This window comes from Bos indicus x Bos taurus, chromosome 26 (assembly GCF_003369695.1).
Source record: "Bos indicus x Bos taurus breed Angus x Brahman F1 hybrid chromosome 26, Bos_hybrid_MaternalHap_v2.0, whole genome shotgun sequence".
NCBI lineage: Eukaryota > Metazoa > Chordata > Mammalia > Artiodactyla > Bovidae > Bos > Bos indicus x Bos taurus.
In genome coordinates this window covers 36124237-36136894 of record NC_040101.1, presented here as the reverse complement: position 1 = coordinate 36136894, position 12658 = coordinate 36124237, and the positions used below count along the sequence as shown (strand labels likewise).

At 42.8% G+C, this 12658-nt stretch overlaps 1 pseudogene; it reads left to right on the top strand.

Annotated features, from left to right (window-relative positions):
• Positions 1 to 395: 395 nt before the first annotated feature.
• Positions 396 to 11273, top strand: LOC113884400 (annotated as a pseudogene).
• The last annotated feature ends 1385 nt before the right edge of the window (positions 11274 to 12658 follow it).

Below are 12658 nucleotides of genomic sequence, written 5' to 3'. Positions count from 1 at the left end.
TTGGTGTCATGTTTTGGTTTTTAGTTTTATTGACATTTTTTATTACTTTTTAATCTCTATTTCATTTATTTCTGCTCTGGTCTTTATGAATTATTTCCTTCTACTAACTGAATTTTGTTTGTTTTCTTTTTCTAGTTCCTTTAGGTATAAAGTTAGGTTGTTTAAGAATTTTCTTTTTCCTGAGGTAGGCTTGTATTACTACAAACTTCCCTCTTAAAACATCCCACAGATTTTGGATTGTTATGTTTTCATTTTCTCCAAGTATTTTAAAATTTCATCTGTAATTTCTTCGGTGATCCATTAGTTATTTAGTAGTATATTGTTTAGCTTCCACATATTTGTGGTTTTTGCAATTTTATTCTTGCTACCATCAGCACCAGTGTCCAAGTGGTAGAATGGGTTCTCAAGAATTGCTGACACCAGTGTCTGTGTCCCCAGGGGGAGCTCCAGCTGCCTCCTGCCTCTCTGGGAGACTCTCCAAGATCAACAGGTGGGTCTCACCCAGCTCCTTTCAAATTACTACTTCTGTCTAAGATATTGGAGCATGTGAGATTTTGTGTGCCCCCTTTAAGAGTGGAGTCTACTTCCCACAGCACTCTGAGTCTCCCAAAAGTGAGCCTAGCTGGTCTTCAAAGCCAAACCTTCTAAGGGCTTTTCCTCCCAGTATAAGACCCCTGGACTGAGGAACCTAGTATGGGGTTCAGACCCCTTGATCCTTGAGGAGACCCTAAGTAGCTGTAATTATCCTCCCCTTTGTGGGTGACCACCAGAAGGACCCCATGCCTGAAGGGCGGCGGCCAACAGGAGTTACCCCACGTCCGAGGTCAGGGGCAGCGGCCGAGAGTGCCAGGCTGGGACGGCACAGGAACGGCCGAGAAAAGCTACCTGGCGTCTGAGGTCAGGGGGGGGGTGGCCAAGAGGAGCTACCCTGCGTCCAAGGTCAGGGGCGGCGACTAGAGGAGTTACCCCGCATCAGAGGTCAGGGGCGGCGGCCGGGAGAGGCTACCGCATGCCCGAGGTCAGGGGCCGCAGCTCGGAGGACCAACCCCACGCCTGAGGCCGGGGCGGCGGCCGGGAGGACCAACCCCACGTCCAAGGAGCCGTGGCTGTGCGGGCACAGGAGGGCCTAGAGGAGCTATCCCACGTTGAAGGTCAGGAAGGGCGGCAGTGAGGAGATACCCCTTATCCAAGGTAAGGGGCAGTGGCTGCGCTTTGCTGGAGCAGCCGTGAAGAGATACCCCACGTCCAAGGTAAGAGAAACCCAAGTAAGACGGTAGGTGTTGCAAGAGGGCATCAGAGGGCAGACACACTGAAACCATACTCACAGAAAACTAGTCAATCTAATTACATTAGGACCACAGCCTTGTCTAACTCAATGAAACTAAGCCATGCCCATGGGGCAACCCAAGATGGGCAGGTCATGGTGGAGAGGTCTGACAGAATGTGGTCCACTGGAGAAGGGAATGGCAAACCACTTCAGTATTCTTACCTTGAGAACCTCATGAACAGTATGAAAAGGCAAAATGATAGGATACTGAAAGAGAAACTCCTCAGGTCAGTAGGTGCCCAATATGCTACTGGAGATCAGTGGAGAAATAACTCCAGAAAGAATGAAGGGATGGAGCCAAAGCAAAAAGAATACCCAGCTGTGGATGTGACTGGTGATAGAAGCAAGGTCCGATGCTGTAAAGAGCAATATTGCATCAGATTAGATCAGATCAGATCAGTCGCTCAGTCATGTCCAACTCTTTGCAACCCCATGAATCGCGGCACGCCAGGACTCCCTGTCCATCACCAACTCCCGGAGTTCACTCAGACTCACATCCATCAAGTCAGTGATGCCATCCAGCCATCTCATCCTCTGTCGTCCCCTTCTCCTCCTGCCCCCAATCCCTCCCAGCATCAGAGTCTTTTCCAATGAGTCAACTCTTCACATGAGGTGGCCAAAGTACTGGAGTTTCAGCTTTAGCATCATTCCTTCCAAGGAAATCCCAGGGCTGATCTCCTTCACAATGGACTGGTTGGATCTCCTTGCAGTCCAAGGGACTCTCAAGAGTCTTCTCCAACACCGCAGTTCAAAAGCATCAATTCTCTGGCACTCAGCCTTCTTCGCAGCCCAACTCTCACATCCATACATGACCACAGGAAAAACCAAAGTCTTGACTAGATGAACCTTTGTTGGCAAAGTAATGTCTCTGCTTTTGAATATGCTATCTAGGTTGGTCATAACTTTCCTTCCAAGGAGTAAGCATCTTTTAATTTCATGGCTGCAGTCACCATCTGCAGTGATTTTGGAAACCAGAAAAATAAAGTCTGACACTGTTTCCACTGTTTCCCCATCTATTTCCCATGAAGTGATGGGACCAGATGCCGTGATCTTCGTTTTCTGAATGTTGAGCTTTAAGCCAACTTTTTCACTCTCTACTTTCACTTTCATCAAGAGGCTTTTGAGTTCCTCTTCACTTTCTGCCATAAGGGTGGTGTCATCTGCATATCTGAGGTTATTGATATTTCTCCCGGCGATCTTGATTCCAGCTCGTGTTTCTTCCAGCCCAGCGTTTCTCATGATGTACTCTGCATAGAAGTTAAATGAGCAGGGTGACAATATACAGCCTTAACGAACTCCTTGTCCTATTTGGACAAGTCTGTTGTTCCATGTCCAGTTCTAACTGTTGCTTCCTGACCTGCATACAAATTTCTTAAGAGGCAGATCAGCTGGTCTGGTATTCCCATCTCTTTCAGAATTTTCCAGTTTCTTGTGATCCACACAGTCAAAGGCTTTGGCATAGTCAATAAAGCAGAAATAGACGCTTTTCTGGAACTCTCTTGCTTTTTCCATGATCAAGCAGATGTTGGCAATTTGATCTCTGGTTCCTCTGCCTTTTCTAAAACCAGCTTGAACATCAGGAAGTTCACGGTTCACATATTGCTGAAGCCTGGCTTGGAGAATTTTGAGCATTACTTGACTAGCATGTGAGATGAGTGCAATTGTGTGGTAGTTTGAGCATTCTTTGGCATTGGCTTTCTTTGGGATTGGAATGAAAACTGACCTTTTCCAGTCCTGTGGCCACTGCTGAGTCTTCCAAATTTGCTGGCATATTGAGTGCAGCACTTTCACAGCATCATCTTTCAGGATTTGGAATAGCTGCATAGGAACCTGGAATATCAGGTCCATGAATCAAGGCAAATTGGAAGTGGTCAAACAAGACATGGCAAGAGTGAACATTGACATTCTAGAAATCAGCGAACTAAAATGGACTAGAATGGGTGAATGTAACTCAGATGACCATTATATCTACTACTGCGGGCAGGAATCCCTCAGAAGAAATGGAGTAGCCATCATGGTCAACAAAAGAGTCCGAAATGCAGTACTTGGATGCAATCTCAAAAATGACAGAATGATCTCTGTTTGTTTCCAAGGCAAACCATTCAATATCACAGTAATCCAAGTCTATGCCCCAACCAGTAACGCTGAAGAAGCTGAAGTTGAACGGTTCTATGAAGACCTACAAGACCTTTTAGAACTAACACCCCCAAAAGATGTCCTTTTCATTATAGGGGACTGGAATGCAAAAGTAGGAAGTCAAGAAACACCTGGAGTAACAGGCAAATTTGGCCTTGGAATACGGAATGAAGCAGGGCAAAGACTAATAGAGTTTTGCCAAGAAAATGCACTGGTCATAGCAAACACCCTCTTCCAACAACACAAGAGAAGACTCTACACATGGACATTACCAGATGGTCAACACCGAAATCAGATTGATTATATTCTTTTCAGCCAAAGATGGAGAAGCTCTATACAGTCAGCAAAAGCAAGACCAGGAGCTGACTGTGGCTCAGATCATGAACTCCTTATTGCCAAATTCAGACTTAAATTGAAGAAAGTAGGGAAAACCACCAGACCATTCAGGTATGACCTAATACCATTCAGGTATGATTATACAGTGGAAGTGAGAAATAGATTTAAGGGCCTAGATCTGATAGATAGAGAGCCTGATGAACTATGGAATAAGGTTCGTGACATTGTACAGGAGACAGGGATCAAGACCATCCCCAAGAAAAAGAAATGCAAAAAAGCAAAATGGCTGTCTGGGGAGGCTTTACAAATAGCTGCGAAAAGAAGAGAAGTGAAAAGCAAAGGAGAAAAGGCAAGATATAAACATCTGAATGCAGAGTTCCAAAGAATAGGAAGAAGAGATAAGAAAGCCTTCTTCAGTGATCAATGCAAAGAAATATAGGAAAACAACAGAATGGGAAAGACTAGAGATATCTTCAAGAAAATTAGAGATACCAAGGGAACATTTCATGCAAAGATGGGCTCAATAAAGGACAGAAATGGTATGGACCTAACAGAAGCAGAAGATATTAAGAAGAGATGGCAAGAATACACAGAAGAACTGTACAAAAAAGATCTTCACGACCCAGATAATCATGATGGTGTGATCACTGACCTAGAGCTGGACATCCTGGAATGTGAAGTCAATTGGGCCTTAGAAAGCATCACTACAAACAAAGCTAGTGGAGGTGATGGAATTCCAGTTGAGCTATTTCAAATCCTGAGAGACGATGCTGTGAAAGTGCTGCACTCAATATGCCAGCAAATTTGGAAAACTCAGCAGTGGCCACAGGACTGGAAAAGGTCAGTTTTCATTCCAATCCCAAAGAAAGCCAATGCCAAAGAATGCTCAAACTACCACACAATTGCACTCATCTCACATGCTAGTCAAGTAATGCTCAAAATTCTCCAAGCCAGGCTTCAGCAATATGTGAACCGTGAACTTCCTGATGTTCAAGCTGGTTTTAGAAAAGGCAGAGGAACCAGAGATCAAATTGCCAACATCCGCTGGATCATGGAAAAAGCAAGAGAGTTCCAGAAAAACATCTATTTCTGCTTTATTGACTATGCCAAAGCCTTTGACTGTGTGGATCACAAGAAACTGTGGAAAATTCTGAAAGAGATAGAAATACCAGACCACCTGACCTGCCTCTTGAGGAACCTATATGCAGGTCAGGAAGCAACAGTTAGAACTGGACATGGAACAACAGACTGGTTCCAAATAGGAAAAGGAGTAGGTCAAGGCTGTATACTGTCACCCTGCTTATTTAACTTCTATGCAGAGTACATCATGAGAAACGCTGGGCTGGAAGAAACACAAGCTGGAATCAAGATTGCTGGGAGAAATATCAATAACCTCGATATGCAGATGGACACCACCCTTATGGCAGAAAGTGAAGAGGAACTCAAAAGCCTCTTGATGAAAGTGAAAGTAGAGAGTGAAAAAGTTGGCTTAAAGCTCAACGTTCAGAAAACGAAGATCATGGCATCTGATCCCATCACTTCATGGGAAATAGATGGGGAAACAGTGGAAATAGTGTCAGATTTTATTTTTTGGACTCCAAGATCATTGCAGATGGTGACTGCAGCCATGAAATTAAAAGATGCTTACTCCTTGGAAGGAAAGTTATGACCAACCTAGATAACATATTCAAAAGCAGAGACATTACTTTGCCAACAAAGGTTCGTCTAGTCAAGACTTTGGTTTTTCCTGTGGTCATGTATGGATGTGAGAGTTGGGCTGTGAAGAAGGCTGAGTGCCAAAGAATTGATGCTTTTGAACTGCGGTGTTGGAGAAGACTCTTGAGAGTCCCTTGGACTGCAAGGAGATCCAACCAGTCCATTGTGAAGGAGATCAGCCCTGGGATTTCCTTGGAAGGAATGATGCTAAAGCTGAAACTCCAGTACTTTGGCCACCTCATGCGAAGAGTTGACTCATTGGAAAAGACTCTGATGCTGGGAGGGATTGGGGGCAGGAGGAGAAGGGGACGACAGAGGATGAGATGGCTGGATGGCATCACTGACTCGATGGATGTGAGTCTGAGTGAATTCCGGGAGTTGGTGATGGACAGGGAGGCCTGGCGTGCTGCAATTCATGGGGTTGCAAAGAGTTGGACACGACTAAGCGACTGAACTGAACTGAACCTGGGGTATGGGTCTTATGACTATATGATGACTTTGCCCCTCCTATCAGTTTATTGTGGTTCCTTCCTTATACTTTTGTTGTCATTCAGTTGTTCAGTCCCTAAGTCACGTCCAATTCTTTGCAACCCCATGGACTGCAGCATGCGAGGCTTCCCTGTTCTTCACTATCTCCCAGAGTTTGTTCAAACTCATGTCCATTGAGTTGGTCGTGCCATCCAACCATTTCATCCTCTTTCTCCCCCTTCTTCTCTTGCCCTCAATCTTTCCCAGCATCAGGGTCTTTTCCAATGGGTCAGCTCTTCACATCAGGTGGCCAAAGTATTGGAGCTTCAGGTTCAGTATCAGTTCTTCCAATGAATATTCAGGGTTGATTTTCTTTAGGATTGACTGGTTTGATCTCCTTGCTGTCCAAGTGACTCTCAAGAGTCTTCTCCAACACCACAGTTCAAAAGCATGAATTCTTCAGCATTCCGCCTTCTTTTATGGGCCAACTCTCACATCCATACATAACTACTGGGAAAACCATAGCTTTGACTAGATGGACCTCTGTGGACAAAATGATATCTCTGCTTTTTAATATGCTGTTTAGGTTTGTCATAGCTTTTTTCCCCAAGGAGCAAGCGTCTTTTAATTTCATGGCTGCAGTCACCATCTGCAGTGATTTTGGAGCCCAAGAAAAGAAAATCTGTCTCTATTTCCACTTTTCCCCCATCTATTTGCCATGAAGTGCTGTGATCAGATGCCATGATCTTCTTTTTTTGAATGTTGAGTTTTAAGTCAGCTTTTTTACTCTCCCCTTTCACCTTCAACAAGAGGCTCTTTAGTTCCTCTTTGTTTTCTGCCATTAGAGTGGTATCATCTCCCTATCTGAGGTTGTTGATATTTCTCCCAGCAATCTTGATTACAGCTTGTGAGTCATTCAGCCCAGCATTTCACATGATACTCTGCATATAAGTTAAATAAGCAAGGTGACAACACCTTGATGTACTCTTTTTCCAATTTTAAACAAGTCAGTTGTTTCATGTCTAGTTCAGTTGCTTCTTGTCCTGCATACAGGTTTCTGAGGAGACAGGTAAGGTGGTCTGGTATTCCTATCTCTTTAAGAATTTTCCACAGTTTATTGTGATCCACGCAGTCAAAGGCTTTAGCGAAGTCAATGAAGCAGAAGCATATATTTTTTGAAACTCCCTTCCATGATCCAACAGATGTTGGCAATTTGATCTCTGGTTCCTCTGCCTTTTCCAAACCCAGTTTTTTACATCTGAAAGTTCTTGGTTCACGTACTGCTGAAGCCTAGCTTGAAGGATTTTGAGCATAATCTTGCTAGCATGTGAAATGAGTGCAACTGTATGGTAATTTGAACATTCTTTAGCATTGCCTTTCTTTGAGATTGGACTGAAAACTGACTGGCCTTTTCCAGTCCTGTGGCCACTTCAGAGTTTTCCAAATTTGCTGACATATTGAGTGCAGCAATTTAACAGCATCATCTTTTAGGATTTGCAATAGCTCAGCTGGAATTCCATCTCCTCCACTTGCTTTGTTTGTAGTAATGCTACCTAAGTCCCAGTTGACTTCACACTCCAGGATGTCCAGCTCTAGGTAAGAGACCACACCATTTGGGTTTTCCAGGTCATTAAGACCTTTTTTGTACAGTTCTGTGTATTCTTGCCACCTCTTCTTAATCTCTTCTGCATCTGTTGGGTCTTTGTGGTTTCTGTTCTTTTTCATGCCCATCTTTGCATGAAAAATTTCCCTTGGTATCTTTAATTTTCTTGAAGAGATCTTTAGTCTTTCCCATTCTATTGCTTTCCTCTATTTCTTTTCACTGTTCACTTAAGAAGGATTTCTTATCTCTCCTTGCTATTCACTGGAACTCTGCATTCATGTGGGTATATCTTTCTCTGTATCTTTAGTTGTAGAAAATCTTTTTCTATTAGATTCCAGTCTTTCTCATCAACAGTTGCTTGTAAGTGGTTGTAATTTTGGTGTGCCCACAAGAGGAGGTGAGTTCTGGATATTTCTACTCCATTATCTTATTCTCAGAATATTCTCCAGAAGAAATGTTTTTTAAAAGTTCCTCAGGCTAAAGGAAAATGATACCATAAAGAAACTAAGATCTTCACAAAGGCAAGAAGGGTGTCAGAAATGGTAAATATTTGAGTATATATAAAAGAGCTTTTCCTCCTTTTATTATCTTTAAAAGATAATTGACTGTCACCCACAAAATAATAATAAATGTATCCCAATATGAAGAATGGAGAAGGCAATGGCACCCCACTCCAGTACTCTTGCCTGGAAAATCCCATGGATGGCGGAGCCTGGTAGACTGCAGTCCATGGGGTCGCTAAGAGTCGGACACGACTGAGCGACTTCACTTTCACTTTATATGAAGAAACTTATGACCATCTATTTTTCCCTCCCCAACTCTTTTAAATATCTGTCATAGATTTTATTTCTACATTATAAATGTGGATATTCATGAACATGTGCATGCACACATATACACTTATGCATACATAACTTGCAGAATAAAGGAACAAGGTGAATACACCTTGGCAGAACTAGACTAGCCTTAAAGCATTTGTTTTTCTAGGTCAGTAATGGTTAAGTGGACTTGAGTGTTAGAGAGTCAAGGCTGAGTCTAACTCCACCAGTCATAACTATAGAACTCTGAGCAAGAAACGTAACTAGCCAAAACCTAAGTTTACTTATCTGTGAAAGGTGGGTATTGCCTCTTGAGTAGCGTGGGTCTGGATTAACTAAATTACCATATATAAATTGTTAGCATATTGCCTGCCTGGCAAGAGCAAAGACTTGACAAAGGGCAGCCATTATTATCCTAAAGTCAAACATCCCCACCGTGCCAGATGCCAACTTGGTTGGAGAGCAGTTGATCAAAAAGATATGATGGAACAAGGGAAAGTAGGAGGTGGTAAAATACACTGAAATTTTTCATCTTCCAAAGCAGAATAAAGGAAATCATCTAAAGTTAATAAATCAGTAACAGAGAACTGAGAATGTGTAAGAGTATAATGGTGATCACTAGAAGAATTAGAAACAGAGACTGTTTACGGTGATTGCCTTTGAGAAGTGCAATTGAGGGAAGAGAGAGAAGTTTTTGTTCTTCATAATGTATCCTTTTATACTGTTAAAAATTTTAACCTGTATTAAATACTGCATAAAACTTCAAAACCTAGTTTTATAATTTAGAATGTACATATGGAGCAAGGAGAAAGGTTAAACAAATATACCAGGATTTGTGTAAAAATGGAACTTCTTGATTTCCTATTTTTGCACCACTGAAGGGGAAACTAATGCTGCTTCAGAAAACCAGTACTGGCCTCTGTTACATTGTAGTTGCCAAGAATTGTGTGTGTGTGTGTGCGTGTGTGTGTGTGTGTGCGTGTGTGCGTGGGTGTGTGGGTGTGTCCATACAACTGTTTGTAAAGTAAATAATGTTTTATGATTAAACCCTTTGCCTAATTCTTCCTCCCGTGAGGACTTGTACTATTAAAAATTAAAATGCTTAGAAGCAAAGAAAAGCAATTTTTATATTATTAACTAAAGCCAGCCTATTTTCTCTTCTATAGATAACCTCATTATCACACTCCAGCATCCACACCTCTGATTTCTTCCTAACTTACTTCTGTTGTCCAAAGCTGGGGTCTTGGCTAGGACCCTCAGGAAAGGAGTAGCTGGTGTTCATAGGCAATATGAAGATACCCACAAATAACACAGATCTGATTTTAGTCCCTTCCTGGATCCTCTGCTTGTCTGGGCACTCTACTATTTTCCCTCCATTCTCTTGCTCATCTGATATATTCCTCTTGGCCCATTAAATCTCATTATTGGGAAAGTTAAGATGCTGCAGAGACACCATAAGCTAGAGAGACAAGACACACAGCATCATCATAGTATAGAATGTAGTCATGGAATGCTGCCATAGTAAGAGCCTTAAGGTCCAAGCCAGGATATACAGTGAAAGAAACCTCTCTAATGAGGTTTTCTTGGAAGCTAGCAATCCTGGTAATTCAGTCTTCTGGATGAGTAATCATCTGGACCATGGACTTCAGCTTCTGATGGCACTGGGTTCTAATCATACCTCTGTCCTCCCCACCAGTGTGACTCCGGCAAGTTGTTTAACATCTCTAAGTCTCAATTTTCTCATCTGGAAAATGAGGGTAATAATACACACATCTTTTTAAAAAAGAACTTGCTCTCTGGTGTTCTACATGTTATTAACTCAAGTCATTCTCACAGCAGTTGGGTACTATTATTATCCCTTTCTATAGACGTGTAAAACGAGGCTCAGAGGGAGGCTAAGTAACTTGTCTGAAGTCACACAGCTGTTAAGTAAGGCAGACAGGAGAGTATCCAGGCAGTCTGCCTCCAGAGCCCTGCTTTCAGCTATTATGCTAACCTGTCTGATAAAGTTCACCTGAGGATTAAATGAACCGATGCATTTGATAGCACTTGGCATATTTTGAGCATTTAATAAAGAGCAATTATTATAATGAGAGCTGGGTGGAATCCAAGTCCCAAATTATAACAAACTTGGGGGTAAGGTGGATTATACTGTACTTTTATCATATGAAGCCAAGTCTAAAGTTCAGACATCCTTATTCTCAGATCATCTGCAAACAGAAAGCAAGCTCCCACAGGAGCAAATAGGTTTCCTGGGGCACCAGAAATCATTTCTACAGGAGCTGTCTGTTGCTGAGTGGGAACAGAGGAGAGTATTAAAGCAAGGGCTTGACCGAGAAGGAGCAGAGTCCAGGTGGAGCAGGAGGCATGCCAGCCCTGCCCCTGGTGCATTATGGATGGCGGTGGTGGGGGCCTTTAGGATGGGAACCATAAATAGTGGGATCTCTCAAGTAATCAAAGGTTTCCACAATTCTCTGGTAGGAGTAAATCACAGACAACGAGGGAATTTGATAGCTATTAAAACCAGGGTTCTGCAGTTGGCAGGTAACTTTGCAGTCTGAAGAGGTCTGTTTTCTGAGACTCACTGCAGTACAGTTCAAGTCAGAGCAAAAGAAGATACCTGGAACTCCATCATGAGTGAAGCCTTAACAGGAGCCATCCTGAGAGCAAGAAAGGGGTCAGAACCCATGCTGGGTAAGCCTCAATGGGTGGCATTCTCCTGGCTCTCATCAAAGGAACTGGTATCTTGTTGATAAGATTTGCCTCTGCCCAGTTTCCCAAGGATTCTCCTTTTGCTGAAAACCCCTTCTAGTTGCCATCAGCCCATTTATCATCCTCACCTTTTGGAGACTACTGACAATACCAGTAGGACTTCTCTCTCAGGATTTCTTCAACAGAATGAGCTGTAGGTCTAGGAAGGATTTCAGAAGATCAAGTTCAGTCTGTTTTTAAAACTGTAGGTGGGACAACTATAGCCAAATAGGCTATGAAGAAACATTCAGAATCTTTTTCTGTTTAAAGGAACATGGCGGCGAGGGGGGTGCATTCTTAAAAGATAATACATTTATTTATTCACACTTGGATTGCATTTGTGATAAAATAAATGTCTAAAATCTTTAAAATGAAACACAGTAAGTACTTAGAAGATGAAGGGCTACACAGCAAACAGTCTTGAAGCATGACTTTCCTCGGGGACTTCTCCGCCTGGTTTTGTTTTCTTAGTCAAACAACAAAAAACGCCTGGAGACTGCTCTTTCTTTAAAAAAATAAATAAATAAAGCAAGGAGTTGCTGGAGAAAGTTCCAGCCATGGTAAGGCCTGCAGGGCTCTGCTCTGCCCAACAATGACTGCTTGGGGACCCAGTCCTGTGACTTCTGAGCTGAGGAAATAGAGATGAAGAGAACCCAATGGATGCATTCAGACTCGCACAACCACACAGAACACTGTTCTAACCCTCAGGCGAGTGTGTCAAACTGGGAAGGCGCAGGAAGCTACACAAAACTCACATGGTTGGGAACGGTTTTGCATGATGCTAGCTCATGTTAGCATCCTTTTTTTTCCCCTCCATCATCCCCTACCACATCTCTATGAGGAATGCAGCCTTATCTCTCTTGTTCCCCACCCTACCCCTGCTAGGAATTGTGAATGGTCAGGCATATGCACTCAAACAGCATCAGCTGAATTAGTTACATGCCAGAATGATACTAAGATCAACATAAATATATTAGGGAATAGAATGGAACACTGACAAATTTTGAAGTTGGGACGCCGAACTTCAAAGAAACTAAACTTCCCATTTCTGATGAGGGCTTTAAACTCTGTGTCCAGAAATTAGAGATCAAAGCTCACACTTCTTAGCTGTGAGGGACACTTAGATGGAAAAGTTTCAGAAGCCTGGAACATGCAATACCATGATGCTGCTCTTCCTCCTGTTATTTCTTTCTTTAAAAAATATTTATTTATTTATTATTTTTGGCCATGCTGGGTCTTCACTGCCGCACGCTGGCTTTCTCTAGTTGCGGCTACCCTCTAGTTGCCATGCACAGACTTCTCATCATGGCGGCTTCTTGTTGCAGAGCACAGGCGCTTCAGTAGTTGTGGTGCACAGGCTTAGTTGCCCGGTAGCATGTGGGATCTGCCCAGACCAGGGATGGAACCGATGTCCCCTGCACTGGCAGGAGGATAACCACTGGACCACCAGGGAAGTCCTATTATTTCCTTTTTTAAATGCATTATTACCTCTGTATAACTATG